Source organism: Physeter macrocephalus, chromosome 4 (genome assembly GCF_002837175.3).
Source record: "Physeter macrocephalus isolate SW-GA chromosome 4, ASM283717v5, whole genome shotgun sequence".
Taxonomy (NCBI): Eukaryota; Metazoa; Chordata; class Mammalia; order Artiodactyla; family Physeteridae; genus Physeter; species Physeter macrocephalus.
Window position 1 is genome coordinate 107,210,784 of NC_041217.1, and position 15,168 is coordinate 107,225,951.

General features: G+C 38.4%; 1 long non-coding RNA gene across 1 annotated transcript in view; it reads right to left on the reverse strand.

The window, feature by feature from the left end:
• LOC129392037 (uncharacterized) overlaps positions 1–14,468 on the reverse strand; it is a 56,934-nt gene extending 42,466 nt beyond the window's left edge. The window contains exons 1-2 of the long non-coding RNA XR_008616987.1: positions 14,146–14,468; positions 13,251–13,327 (exon numbers count right to left, since the gene is read on the reverse strand). This is a non-coding gene — a long non-coding RNA (uncharacterized lncRNA). The remainder of the gene's footprint in view (positions 1–13,250; positions 13,328–14,145) is intronic.
• Between the last annotated feature and the right edge of the window lie 700 nt (positions 14,469–15,168).

Genomic DNA, 15,168 nt, shown 5'->3' on the forward strand with positions numbered 1-15,168 from the left:
CAGAGTTGTTTTTTTTTTTTTTCTTAAATTGATGTTACAATAATTTTTTTAAGCTGTGGCATTTTTAAAGCTACTTCAAGAGGAACTTCACTTTCCCTTACCCATCCTATTTGAGACCAATCATTAATCATGAAGGGAAGGCACCAAGGACTCAAAGCCAGCTTTATTATGTTTTCATGTTTGTGACATTTTCTTTCTATCAGCTAGTGGGAAGTTCCTACCCTTTTTGTTTATTATCTACAAGTTGTAGAATTTGTTTTCCAGGTTCCAGCCCTCTTCCATCACCTTTCACACCCTCCTCTGTCATGAACCTGGCTTCTGAGAGGGCCTTTAGATTGGGGTCTGCAGAGAATGGCTAATGGATAGCATCTTAACCTTGTAAAATATGAGTCCATTTTGTCTTGGGCAAAACAGACTTCTCTGCCTATCAAGAGACAACTCAGCTGTCATATTCCAACCTATTTTTTTTCCCATAAGGGCAACTCTTATAGAGGGACTGAAAAATGATGGATCCACATTTGCATAAGAGTTTAGGTCAGAGGTCACAGAAAACTGAGGCCCCTAAGGTCACTGTTCTGCCTGGCTGTAGTCAGATAGATCTGATAGCAGTGGCACCTTCTAAACCAGGGGTTCTTAACCTGGAGTTCATGGATACAGCTGTGTGCATAGTAGAATTCAGATGGCCATGAACTTGGATGGGAAAAAAATTGCATCTTTATTTTTATTAATTTCTAACTGAAATTTAGCATTTTATTCAATTATGAATACAGGCAAGAAACTACTGTGGTATTGGCAAGCATGCCTTCACTGCGTCACCAACGGAAATCATGGGTGTTTTCATATCACATCACAGTTGTTGTAGATATCTTGAAAAATTGCTTATATTTACCACTACTTGAAAATATGGTAGTTATTAGTTTGGCTGCTAGAACTTGTTATTTAATGCATTAATAAAGAAGCACATATATTACTATCTCATACATTTGTGTGTTTTTTAATACTTTGATAATTATATTTCTATGTAATTGGTTTCCTTTGTAATTCTATGCATTTTATGTTATGCGTTTTAAAACATCATTCTGAGAAGGGTCCATAAGTTTCACCAGATTCCAAAAAAGGGGTTCATGGCACACACAAAAATATGGGTAAGAAGCCTGACTTAAGAGTCCCAGTTTGCCAGTGTCAAAGTGGCCATGTCATTCATTTTTGTCACATTCCTAACGCTTGTAGGAATTTGAGTTGACTTGCTTAAGTTTAGGGATATTTTTGAAGAATTTTTCTTTATATTAGGAGGTATGTGCTTAATCACAGGTGGTATCATAGTCATTTATTCATTTTATTATTCATTTATTTAAAATATCCCTAATGACCTTTTTTAAGCTTTCTGTCAACTACTGTGAAAGATTATCAAATGAAAAGACATTGTCCCTGCCTCCAAGATCTTGGACTCCAATAAGAAGTTTATCATTCTTATAAACTCCTTATTAAATTATAAGTGTTCTGTACTGTTATTCCCTCCACTAGCAAGATCTACCCTTGAGTAGCAAAGAACAACTATCCAGATCTATGCCAGGTGTTGTCAAAGGACAAAAATTTTGGTTCTTTTTCATCTTCTTCTAGAAAGTTTGAGGACTTTCATCCAATAGCCATTTATTAGTTGGAGATGTGGGCAAGGGAGATAGATGTCTCTAGATGACTCTCAATTTTCTAGCTTGAGTCTCCCAGTGGAGAATGCTACCTTTCAACAAGAAACAGAATGTGTGTGAGGGGAGGGAGGAGATCATGCTTCCTGGGGAAGGAGATTGTTGAGTTTTGACCTTGATGAACTTGAGGTTGTGTGATTATAGTTGGATATGTGGATCCAAAGCTTAGAAAAAGTCTGGATTCAAAATCTAAATATGGGAGCCATCAGCTGTACAGGTGGTTAGCAAAACCACTGGCAGGGATGAGATTGCTCTTTTACCATGCAAACCTGCATCCTTTGAGGACTTTTATGTAGCTAAAGACAATGACAGGTGTATAGTAAGTAACTTCCCAACCCCCATTCCTCCATGGAACAGTACACAATAACTTCGGAACTATGAAAGCTCTGTGCAAAACCATATTCTCAATACTACCTTAAGACAATGCCAAGAATCCTAATATATATATATATATATATATATATATATATATATATATATATAGTGAGTAAAAAGAGAAAAAGAAACAAATTCTGTGCCTTTCTTCCCCTCCCAACTCCTACCACAGAGCTTTGCTGCAAGCAAAGGCAGACCAATAAAAACTGCTAGGAATACAGAAGAAGGACAGAGGCAAGGGGACCTTAAGGAAAGTTGGAGAGGACACTAGGAAGATTAAACAGAGCTGAACATCCTAAAGGAGATTTCAAAGTTTGTGCCTTTGAAAGGGTAGGCATCTCCTTTAGAACCAGACACACAACTTAAGGTGGTAGACACAGTTTAAATGAGAAAGTAAGATTTAAAAGAACAGTCTTTCAAACACATAGCTTCTGGAAGAGAAAAAACAAAGAGGAAAGAAAAAAACAGAAGGAAAAAGAGTCCTTTAGCAATTAGGTAGTAAAGCAGAAATGAAGAAAAATGTAGGGTCCTGCAAGAAAAAATAGATCAGCAAAATTAGTGGACTCACAATCCTCCTCCACCACCAAAACAAACAAAACCCGCTAAAGTATTTGAATTTTAATAGATCAACAGTGAAGAGTGCCTTTTAACCAGGACCATGTAAAGCATTCCAGTATCACAAAAAGTAAAATCAGGACAATAAAATCCAAAAAGGACTATTGCAGAATGAATTTACACACAAATCAACTGAGAAAAATCCAACCACCCTCTTCCAAAAAAAAAAAGACAAAAAACAAAACAAAAATAAAACATGAAGCAGAAGGAAACTTTACGTTTACATTCCAAATCAAATTAAATATATCATAACAAGGATTTAAGGATATGAAAAAAACACTTTAAATTATAAATTCAAACACTGAGAACAGAAATGGACAAAAAAGGTAGGAATGAAAAAATAGTTGATTGAACTCAGGAAATAAATGGAAGAAAAAAAGATGATATTATCTCATAAATAAAGAGGAAATTACAGTGCCCAAGAGTAAATAGACTCAAGTGAAAATTTAATAAGGGACATTGAAGAAAGGCAGGAAAACAACCAAGAGAATGAAATGACACAAAGGAAGATATAAAGAGGATCAGAGAAAAATAGTGGAAATAGAAGACAGGTAAAGAAGGAATAATATTTGTACTACTGGAATCATAAATAAGAAAAAGAAAACAAATGCAAATAGTCTTTAAAATTATAATCCAAAAAATTTTTCCAGAAAGAGAAAAAGGCGTGAATCTTGGTTGAAAAGGCTTAGGAGGTATCTAAGAAAATTAACTAAGAATGATCAAAACTGAGACATATGCCTATAAAACTGTTAGATTTCAAAGACAAAGATAAGATCTTCAAGACCTCTGGACAAAAAGAACAAATACTGTTTTCAAAACTTTTTTTTTGCAAAATTAATAATGTCAGGAGAGTTTAACTGGCATCAAAACCAACATACAAAGAAGGCAACAGTGGAGTACTATTTTTTTTAAGTTTAAGGAAAGAAATTGTGAACAAAGGATTTCATATACAGTCAAGCTGTCCTTCAAATATCAAATAACAATTTTCAGTATACAAGAACTTATGGAATTCTGTACCCATAGATTGTTCTTAAAGAATCTACGAAAGAATGAGCTGCATCCAACAAAATCATATCAGTCCTTCAACAAAAGGACTGATAGGGAACATTTTAAAATATGTAAATGTACATATAACACTAATACAAAGGCAGGGATGAGGGTGAAAGACTAACAGCTGTTGAAAATAGTGCTTATTGCACTATTTCTACTATTTCACAAAGTAGAAATAATGCAATAAAAAATAGGAGAAGGGAAAGAGAAGTGGATATGCTTACATTGCCATGTGGGCATTAAGTGAATTTTAAAGAATCAAAATACTGATTTGGGGAAAAATTTAACAAAATAAGTAAACCACCAGCTAGGGGAAAATATACAAATATACACACAAAAAAAAGAAATGAAAAAAACAACCATTGAAATGAAAAAAAAAATTAAAAAGAGACTAAGTTGCAGACCTCTATGCAAATAAATTGAAAAACCCAAACAAAATGGATAACTTCTAGAGAAGTACATATTTACCTCATTATAGTTAGAAAGTTTAAATATACGAATTTCCATATAAGAAATAGAGAAATGTACAAAGGAACTCCCCCACAAAAAAAAATCAACTAGCACAGATAATTTTACAGGGAAATTCTACCAAACCTTTAAACACTAGGTAGTCCTAATGCTCTATAAATTGCTACACAACATTGAAAATCAAAGAAAACTTTTTAATCCTTTTTAGCATGCAAATATAATACTTATACCTGAACAGATAAAGACAATACAAAGAAATAAAACTACAGAGCAACAGCACTCACTAACATTTCAAAGCCACTGCTACATTTTTAGGTATTTGGTACAACAGCACATCACTTCCCAGTACCAAAATCTGCATCAGTTTTCTATGGTAACAATAACAAATTACCACAAATGTGGTGGCCGACAACAACAGGAATGTATTTTCTCATAGTTCTGGAAGTGAGAAGTCTGAAATTACAGTGTTGGGAGGGCCATGTGCCCTCCACAGTTTCTGGGAAAATGTGTTCCTTGCCTATTCCAGCTTCTGGTAGCCACCAGCATCCCTTAGCCTATGACCACATCACTCTAATCTCTGCCTCCGTCTTCACATCACCTCCTCCACTACATAAGTGTCTAATCTCACTCTATCTCTCTCTTATAAGCACATTTGTGATGGCATTTAGGGCCCACTTGGATAATGCAGGATAATTTCCTCATCTGAAGATCCTTAATTTAATCATATCTGCAACAACTTTATCATATAAAGTAGCATTTACACGTTCCAGGGATTAGGACCTGATGGCCATTATTCAGGCTACTACACATAATAATGTCTACAGGAGAAAAACGATATGACTATTTCCATAGACGCTGAGAAAGCATTTGACTAAGTTCAACACACACTCATGATAAAACTACTCCAGTATATAAGAATTGACAGATACTTCTTGAAATGATGAATAGTTCTAAAGTCAGTATCATATTTAATGAAGAAACACTAGAGCCATTTCCACTATGATCAGGAACACAAACGCCTATGATCTCTACTACTATTTGCACTATTAGCCGATGCAATTAGACCAGAGAAATCAAATAGAGGCATAAGAATTATTAAAGAAGAAGGAAAACTATATTTGCAGGTGATATGATAATATACCTGGAAAACTCCAGAGAATCAATAATAAAACTAACCCAAACAATGAAAGAATTTATTGAAGTAGTGGGATATAAAATTAACATGTAAAAATCGATACCCTTCATACAAACAAACAATAAATAGGAGAAATAATGGTAAAGAAAACCCACTTACAACAGCATCAAAATGCAGTATGTACTTATGAGTAAATTTAACAAGTGTGCAAATCTACAAAAGGAAAAATTTTTAAACACCCCTGAATTACACTAATAAAGCCTGGAACAAATGGAAAGACATCCCCTGTTCTTAAATAGGATTATAGCATTATAAAAATATCAGTTCTCCCTAAGTTAATTTATAAGTTTATTACAATTCCCATAAAATCCACCTGCAAGCTATTTTCTGGAGTTAGACAATTTGATACTAAAGTTCAAATGGAAAAAAGAAAAAAACATGCAAAAGTAGGTTGAAAAACACTAAAAAAAAAAACAAAAAAAACACCAGAACTGTGTATGGTGACTAGTCTTACCAGAAATTAAAACATTCTATAAAGCCTTGATAATTAAAATGGTGTGGAACATGAATAGACAAATAGACTAGAATAGAACAGTTCAGAAATAGCCCCCAATACATATGGAAATTTAGTATATGACAAGAGTGGCATCTCAAATCACTGGGGTAGAGATGAACTTTTTAATAAATAGTCTGAAACAAGTAGGTAGTCATTTGGAAAAGTTAAAATAGATCTATATCTCACATCATACAGTAGATAAACTCCAAGTGGATTAGGGACCTAAATATAAAAACTGAAACAGGACAATATAAAGGAAAACACAGCTTAATTATTCTGTTCTTTAATCTTGGGAAGAAAAAAGCTTTCTAACTATGGTTTAAAGTCAGAGACCAAAGAAAAAAATTTATAAATTTGACTGCATACAAATTTAAAACTTTTGCCTGACAAAAAGCACCATAAACAAAGTCACAGGACAACTGACAAATAGCAAGAAAATATTTGTAACACATACTAGAAAAAAAGACTAATATTCCTTACATATAAAAAAATCTTAATTATTAAGGGACAAAAGACAAAAATCCTGATAGAAGAATGAGGAGAAATTCACACACACACACACACACACACACACACACACACACACACACAAAGATTAAAATGGCCTTTGAACATGTGAAAAACTGCTCAAACTCACTCATACTTGAACAAATCCATGTCTCTCACCTAACAGACTGGCAAAAAATTTAAAATATGGGAATACTTTCTATTAGTTAAGCTTATTGGTGGAGGTATGGGGAAACAGGCACTTCCAAACATTCCTGGTGGGAATACAAATTGGTACAGCCCTTCTGCAGGAACATTTGGCAATGTCTAACAAAATTGCATATGCATTTTCTTTCTGACCTAGCAACCCCACTTCTAGGGGATGTATCTCCAACAATGCAAAAGCACATATGTACGAATTTATTCATTGCCTCATTGTTTGTAATTGCAAAACACTGGAAACAATTTAATTGCCCATATGTGGAAGAGTGCTTGAATAAACTGGTATAGACATACAATGGAGTACTATGCAACTGTATAAAAGAATTAGCAAAACATCTAAAACTGGGCTTCCCTGGTGGCGCAGTGGTTGAGAATCTGCCTGCCAGTGCAGGGGACACGGGTTCGCGTCCTGGTCTGGGAAGATCCCACATGCCGCGGAGCGGCTAGGCCCGTGAGCCATGGCCGCTGAGCCTGCGCGTCCGGAGCCTGTGCTCCGCAACGGGAGAGACCACAACAGTGAGAGGCCCGCGCACCGCGATGAAGAGTGGCGCCCACTCGCCGCAACTAGAGAAAGCCCTCACACAGAAACGAAGACCCAACACAGCCATAAATAAATAAATTTATTAAAAAAAAAAAAAAATCTAAAACTGATGTGAGGTGCTTCCTACAGCATATAGTAAGTGAAAAGAAGCAAATCCTCAAAGAGTATATCTCCTTTTCTTAGGTGTCTGCTATTTCATGCAAAAGAAATTCAAGAAGGATAAAGAGAATTTGAATAAACTCAAAGTACCTGCCTCAAAATACTTATCAATACAAAGGGAAAGATAGTAACTTTATCGTGGCAAAAGCAGCAGGAGCCACCTTAACCAAGTGATCAAGGTAAATATCACCAATAATAAGATATATCAGTATCATGAATCCCTTGATATGATGTGCTGAAAAGGGACACAATATCATTTCTGTGGCATTCTTGCAAAAACTGCATAATCTTACCCCAATCATGAGAAAGCATTAGAAAAAGCTAAATTAAAGAATATTTTACAAAATTACTGATCACTGGTCTTCAAAAAGAGCCACTCATAAAGGACAAGGAAGGACTGAGGAACTGTGACAGATTGGAGTCAAAATGCCGTGTGAGGTCCTGGAGAGGATCCTGGAACCAGAAAAGGATATTTGTAGGAAAATTTGTGAATTTCTAATGAAGCCTGTAGTTTAGCTAATATTATTGTGCTAATTTTAATCTCCTAGTCTTGATAATTACAATGGTGATGAGAAATGTTAACATAAGTAGAAGCAGAGTGAGGGATATAAAGGAACACTTTATAGCATTTTTTCAACATTTTCTAAGTCTAAAATTAGTTTAAACTAAAATGTTTTAAAGCCCAAATAAATAAATAAATGGATCTCTGAACTTCTATTAAGGGTTTTCTGGAAACCTCCACCTTTTCACAACTCTCCTATAAAAGTTTCAAAACATTTCGGAAACCACATACGACTAATCTTAAACTCACAATGATCAGAAGGGCAGTCTCACAGGTTGCAAATTAGTGAAGAGGCAAAAACTAGAAGGGGCACCAGGCGAAATGGAGCATGTGAGGGAGAGATTTTTAAATGACCTCTTTTGTGTTGCTAAATTTACTCCTAACCTGGAATGGGCTACAACCATCACAAGGACACAAAACTCATCAGGTAAATTCAAGGACTTTTTAAAAATGCACCTAACCACCTCCTGTCCAAAACATTCAAGCTTAACCTTTCTCCTGAAAATGCAATCTGCTCTTTCCACCCCTCCCACATACCAGACTCTGAGACCTAGATTGTCACACGAGCAGAACCATCCCCTTGTTCTGATTGAATAGGTTCTTGTCGTTACATTATCAGCTTGAGATCCTAGGGGTATATGGAGATATGCCTATTCATTGCTGAGAGAATTCACGCACAATTTCTGTCCTTCACATAACTTTGTCCTTAAAAGCTATTTTTGGAATTCATTTCAATTATGTTTTCCCAACAACCATATTAGGAGATGACTGTTGTTTCTTCATATTAGAAGTAAAAGAAATGAGACAAAGATCTCAGAACAATTAATTGAGGTGCTCACAATAAGAAACGTAATGATTAATGGTAACACCAGATTTAAAGTCTCCAGCCTCTGCACCCTCTTTTTGTCTAGAAAACTGTGCTGCTCTGGCACGTGTGTACATGGACCTACTGACGACAGGAAGTCCAGCTGACAGGGCTCTGTCACTCCATTCACAATACAGTGATGTGCTTTGCATTGCTTTATACTTTTCAAAGCCCTTTTCACATATTTTATTTAATTTGATCCTCAAACCACCTTGTCACATAGGTAGAATAGAAATTTCCTTTTAATAAAGATGTTATGGTCTGAATGTTTGGTGTCGCCCCAAAATCCATATGCTGAAATCCTAACCCCTAGGCTGATGGTATCAGGGAGCTGGCCTCGGGAGGTGATTAGGTCATGAGGGTGGAGGTCTTGTGAACAAGATTAATGCCCTTATAAAAGAGGTTCCTGAAAGATCCTCCCTTCCCTTCTACCACGTATGGACACAGTCATAAGCTGAGAAGTCTATAACCCAGAAGACAGCCTTCACCCAACCATGCTGGTTCCCAGATCTCAGACTTCCAGCCTCCAGAGCTTAAAGAAGTGAACTTCTGTTGCTTACAAGCTACCCAGTCTGTGGTATTTTGTTATGGCAGCCTGAGCAAAGACAAATAACACAATACCATTCAATAACACTTTAAACCATATAAAGCTCCTTTATGTGCATGACCTTATTTAAGTCCCACTAAAGGAAAAAGTGTGAGGTAATATTACCCACACTTTCAATGATAACTGAGGCTCAGAGGTGGACTAATCCAAAGTCACTCAGGTAGATTTAAGAAGACACCTGAACAATCTTCCGACTCATAACGCAGTAATTTCCCCCCATTCTGCCATAGCTGCCTACCCAAATGAGGAGAAGTTACACGTTTCTGTGACTCCAAAAATGAGTCCATGAGTGACTTCCTCCTAGAAGGGGACCTAAGGGGGTCATTCTGCTTAGCCGCTTAGCCACACGGCTATTCCAGTGGGGGAAGCAGAAATAGAGCATGGTCACAAGTCATGCTAGCAGGAGTAGCACCTGATCAGGGGTCAGGCTAGGAATCGGGCAGTTATCTCTATGGATATCTGTGGTCCACTTAGGAACCATTCCAAGGACTCCAGGAAAGCCAGATAGGATGTACATTAATTCACTAATTAAAAGCTCAGAAAGAATCATGAGGTATTTGAGGTAGGAGCCGATTAGGCTTAGGGCGGCTCCTATTACATAAAGGTTGTATTGAGCCAGCTCCCTCCGCTTTACCTCCTGCCCTAGTAGCTCTTAAAGATATGGGGGTTCCCCCTGCATGACCCAGGAGAACTGGGTTTCATAAACAACAGGACTCCAGAGTCATGCTTAACCCTTGAGCATGCTGCTGCGTTCCATGATATTGCAGAGCCCGACCACGGGTTTATGATAGAAGAAAAAGAACCAAGAAACTGAAGAGGGAAGGGCTGCAGAGGTGAGTCAGTGCCCAGAGAATGGAGTTCCTCCTGGATCCTGGCTATGCTGAGGATGCTGCCCGGTGGAAAATTCTGGCCACCCCTGTAACGGCCCCATAGCTCAGTTGGACAAAGCTCACTAATCTGGCAGCTGTCACTTTACTTATAGTGACATAAGCGAAATGATTAGTTCTATTGACGGCAGCCTGGACTCCAAGAGTCACACAGGTGCCATGGTCCTGGGCAGGGAGAGCTTCTCCCATCCTCCCTATGGCTTCTGCAACGCAAGTTTCAAGGCCTTTTCCTCCAGGGCTGAGGGGATTTGTGTTCGCCTCTGTTTGTTTTTATAGGGTTGTGTTTGGGGGAAACTTTCATGTGTGGAAAGCAGCATTCTAATAAATAGTGGTGTGCAGAGCTGTGCAGAGTCCTGAAGCTGAAGGTCACGAGGAAGAAACCAAAACCAGTAAACTCGGGGATGTTTTGTCCTGAACTTGTAAATCCAAACAATCTCCCAGTTATGAAATGGAAAGTTTGTGGGGAAAAACAAATGCTTTGGTTATTACAGTGTTACTACAGTCATAAAATATATTTCATGGGGGGGGGGAGTTTACACAGGGGGTGATGAGATTTTTGCCTTATACATTATTTATAACTGCTTAATCCAGGTACTGTGGATTATTTTTTTATTCCTTCGTTTTCCCAGCTACGAAACACTTCAGTATTTCTAATTTATTTCTGCTTACAATACAGATGTTCTCAATTGTGTTTCTAACTACATTTCAACCATTATGATCGCGTTTATTTGTTCGTGTCAGCACACAAGCAGGGGTTGAATGTACAATACACAATAGTGAGGCTTCGAGAAGCCTGTAAGAGGCCTCTTGTGCTTTAGTTATCAACAAATTAAAGCAGCTTGGCGGCACTATCTTTATCATCAGTGGTTTTCATCTCCGGATAATTCCCCTGCAGTTGGGTAAGCAGCGCGACAGCCCTCTCTTGGTGCAGAAAGGTTGCACGCCTTAAAACAGCACTTTTCGAGATGACCATTTGGAAGGAACATTTGGAGAACATTTGGGTTATGTCCTCTAACTGAATTTCCAAGCTGTTGGTAACAGGCTAAAGAAAACGCAGTCTGTACTGAATCCTAAGAAAGCAAGAGTGTAAGAGCCTTGAAGGTCATGTGTAAATATTGACATTTTAATTTTATTTAGCATACCAAAGTGGAGCCCTCCAGTTGCTTATCTTGCCATAAAAACCCACCCATCTGCACTGCCCCGCAGATTGTCAGGGAAGATCTGATCTGAGCAGCCGTGGGCGCTCCTCCCTGCCTTTGTTAACAAGGCTGAGTTTTGTTTGTGCAAAATCTGAGTCAGAAGGGTGTTCCTCCCCTCTCATCTCCACCGCGGACCGATGCACCTGATTAGATAACAGAAATCTGTGGGCTGAATGTTCATGCAGTGACAGGAAAGCCAAGAGGCATACAAACACACTCAGGGAAAACAACCTCCTGCTCACTCACAGAGTCAAGTCAGGTGTCCAAAACCAAAGTTACTCGAGGAACCAATAACTGGCTAATTTGTCCAGAACACCCTCTTGTGTGTCCTCAGAAGCAGCATGAGGAATAAATGCCAACATGTCCTCAGGCTTTGTATCCTTCTCACAATCCAGGACTCCACCTGCAGAGCTTAATTTAAACAGGGCCGAATTCTGAAAGTGAGGTACAAGTGACAGCTTCGTCTTCTCGCCAACAACAGTGGTTAGGGCTCCCCACACACTTAGCAAGTTTGCCAAGATGCTTGAGTGTTAGCCGACAATGGCATTGCTTTCCTACGCCAGAGCCAAGAGCCCTGCTTATGTAGAACAGCCTGGCAGTTTGATAAGATGCCTGAGGCTCCCATCTCCCTACAGCGAGGTCACTAGAATCATTTTCCTCCTGAGACATGGTGAATGGAAATGCAGGTCCAGCAGATACAAGGAGCCAGTGAGTGAAACATGGAGGAACCAGGGCCACCTCAAGTGGTCTTTGGCCTAAAAGGTTTTTTCTAAGTGAAAAGAAGAAAATTGAATGTGGGAACAAAATGATCTTTCAATGCTTCGTAACTCAAGCTCTGACTTACTCAAAAAGGGGGACATGATATTAAAGACCAACACTATTTTCTGCACTCTGCATTTGAGCTTTGAAGGGTGCTCCTCAAGCATTCCTGATCTAGCCTCTGTGCCCAAATCAATGTCATGATTTACAATTCACACTATAGTTGAAATATTAACCGTCCTTCCTTACTCTAGCCTTGTTAAGTCCTGGCCAGCACAGTACTGAAATAGTTCAATATATTAAAGCACCCTCAAAGATATGTTGTTTGTTTTGTTTTGTTTTAAGCAGTACTGAGTGGGCGGAGTCAGTCCCATTCAAAATTCCCAAGCGGGCAAAATGTGTGTCAGTTGGCCCCTTCCTCCTTTGTCTGTGCTTTCCCCTCACCTACTTAGCAAACCTTCCTTTCATTCCCACTGATGAACTTCCAAGTTCCTTCTAGCTCAACTAGTTCCTTTCAGTCACTGGAAAACAAAGCTAATAACTACCTTAATGTATTGGCCTGCATAAAGTAATTTTTTGTTTTGCACAAACCAAGAGAATTTTCATTTTAAGGGAAGCAAAGAAAGCCAAAGGAATGACTCTTTGGAGGTAGAATGTCAGAGACACGACGCTTGGATAAAATATAACTTGGAGCGGAGGAGTATACTCTCAGCATCCCTAAAGTGGAGGAACCAGTCAAGTCAGTACCCATCAGGCAGACCTGGTAAATTTCAAGATGGAGACTACCCACCACATTCCCACTGTGATGTTTTAAGCATAGTGTATAGTAAGCTCTACCTACCTACTTAGAACTTAATACTAATTAGTTCTAATTAATCTTATACCTGATTCCTAAATAACTGAACTAAATTAACAGAGTCTAGTTATTCCGGTTATTCTCAAGGCCCTATGGAACAGTGGTTTTAAAAATTCCAGAAATGGATAAAGAAGGCATTGGAGTTTCTCTGAAACATCTAAGTTAGAGTAGCACAATTCATTGTTTTTATACAGAATTTGATTACCTGGTTAGCCCTGATTTGTTTCAGTCTAAAACCTATGATGCTTTCTTTTCAGTTTGGTCTCCTCCACATACTTGAACCTGTAGAGGTGGGAGGGGAGACAAAGAAGACTTGTTTTATTTGAGCTTGTGAAAATAATGGCTCTTATCAAGTTCAATGTCATAAGTTTTCCTCCACCAGAAGGAACAGTATACTTCCTGGTGAGCGATAGTTCTTTATTACATAGAAATGGTTCCTAATTCTCAGCAGATAGAGCACTTGAGGAAACAGGGGTATTCTCCTAAGTCACAAAGAATAATGTGATGGTCGGTATGATTGACTGTTGTAAGCTTTCATAGCTTGTTTCACACTGAGATCCTGAAATATGGGAAAAGAACAGTGCCGGCTGGCCAAGGGAAGCCATTGCTGGGAAAAGGAGCATAAACATCCCAAAATATCCTGGTTATCCCAGGATAACCATCATTTTCAACATTATTATGAAAAGTAATAAGGTAATAAGAATAGGAAATTTAGGCTATGTTTACTGGATTCAAAAAACATTCCCCTCAAAAGGGGGAAATTTTTAATTTTTCATGAAGTTTGAAATCTACAATGGTCTGGCATCATTGCCAGGCATATAGAAGGAATTCATTTTTATTTTCATCTGAATTAGTGTATCCCAAACAGTGGGCACATCAGAAGCGCCTGGGAATTACGTGGGGTTTGGGGTTTTTGTTGGTTTATTTATTTGCTTGTTTGTTTGTCTTCATAATGTATTTTAATACCCCACCATAAATCTACACTGAAATTGAATTTCATAATCTGTGTCAAAGAAATGTATACTTAGAATGACTCCCCAAGTAACTTCTGAGACTGACCCCCTAATTCAACGACACTAATATTAACACTTTAACCTTACCTTTGAATGCTGTGATGACCAATTTTCAGATTTAAAACCCACACCTTCTTAATTTGGTGCATGGGGACAAGGAAAGGACAGTGTTTAAGCACTAAAGACAATTTTGACAAAAGTGAACACAAGGTTAAGGAATTTAGAACCCAGTATAAACGGAGCAAAGAACTCTTTCTTCCCTTGTCTTCTTTCACTGTGCTCTCTCGATTTTTCTCTCAGTATGGCTCCCAGGACCTCTCCCAATACCTACTCGGTAAGGCTTTTATCCCATGGCCCTTTTACCCTCTCCCCCTGCACATTTGCTTAGGTGATCTCCCCTATCTCCTTGACTCCAACCCCATAAATATTTGATTCATGTATTAGTCTGCTCAGGCTGCCATAACAAGGTACCACAAACTGGGTGGCTTAAGCAACAGACATTTATATTCTCACGGTTCTGGAGGCTAGAAGTCTGAGACAGGATGTTGTCAGGGTTGGTTTCTTCTGGGGCCTGTCTCGTTGGCTTGTAGATGGCCATCTTCTCCCTGGGCCTTCACATGGTCTTCTTTCTGTGTGTCTCTGTGTCCTAATTTCTTCTTATTATTAAGACACCAGCCATATTGGAATAGGGCTTACCCCGATAACCTCATTTTAATTTATTGCCTCTTTCAAGACACTATCTACAAACACAATCACATTCTGAAGTTAGGGGTTAGGACTTAAACATGTGAACTTTGGGGACATAGAATTCAGCCCATAACAGCTCTGAATCATCTAACTCTAGACCTACATGATGACTGGCTCGTGTGTTTGAAAATCTCTCACATGAAAACAAGGGACAGACCTCTGTATTGCTTAAGAGATCAAAACAAGGACCAATGTGTGGAAGATAAAGGTTGAAAGTCTCAGCCCAACACAATGAAAGAATTATGTGACAATGAAAGGAATCTAGTTATTAGGGGCTGCAGCCCCTGACAGTGTGTCCCCATCACCAGAAGGGCATGGCAGAGACTGGATGGACCCCTATTGCTCAGGAAAATCTAGCAGGAG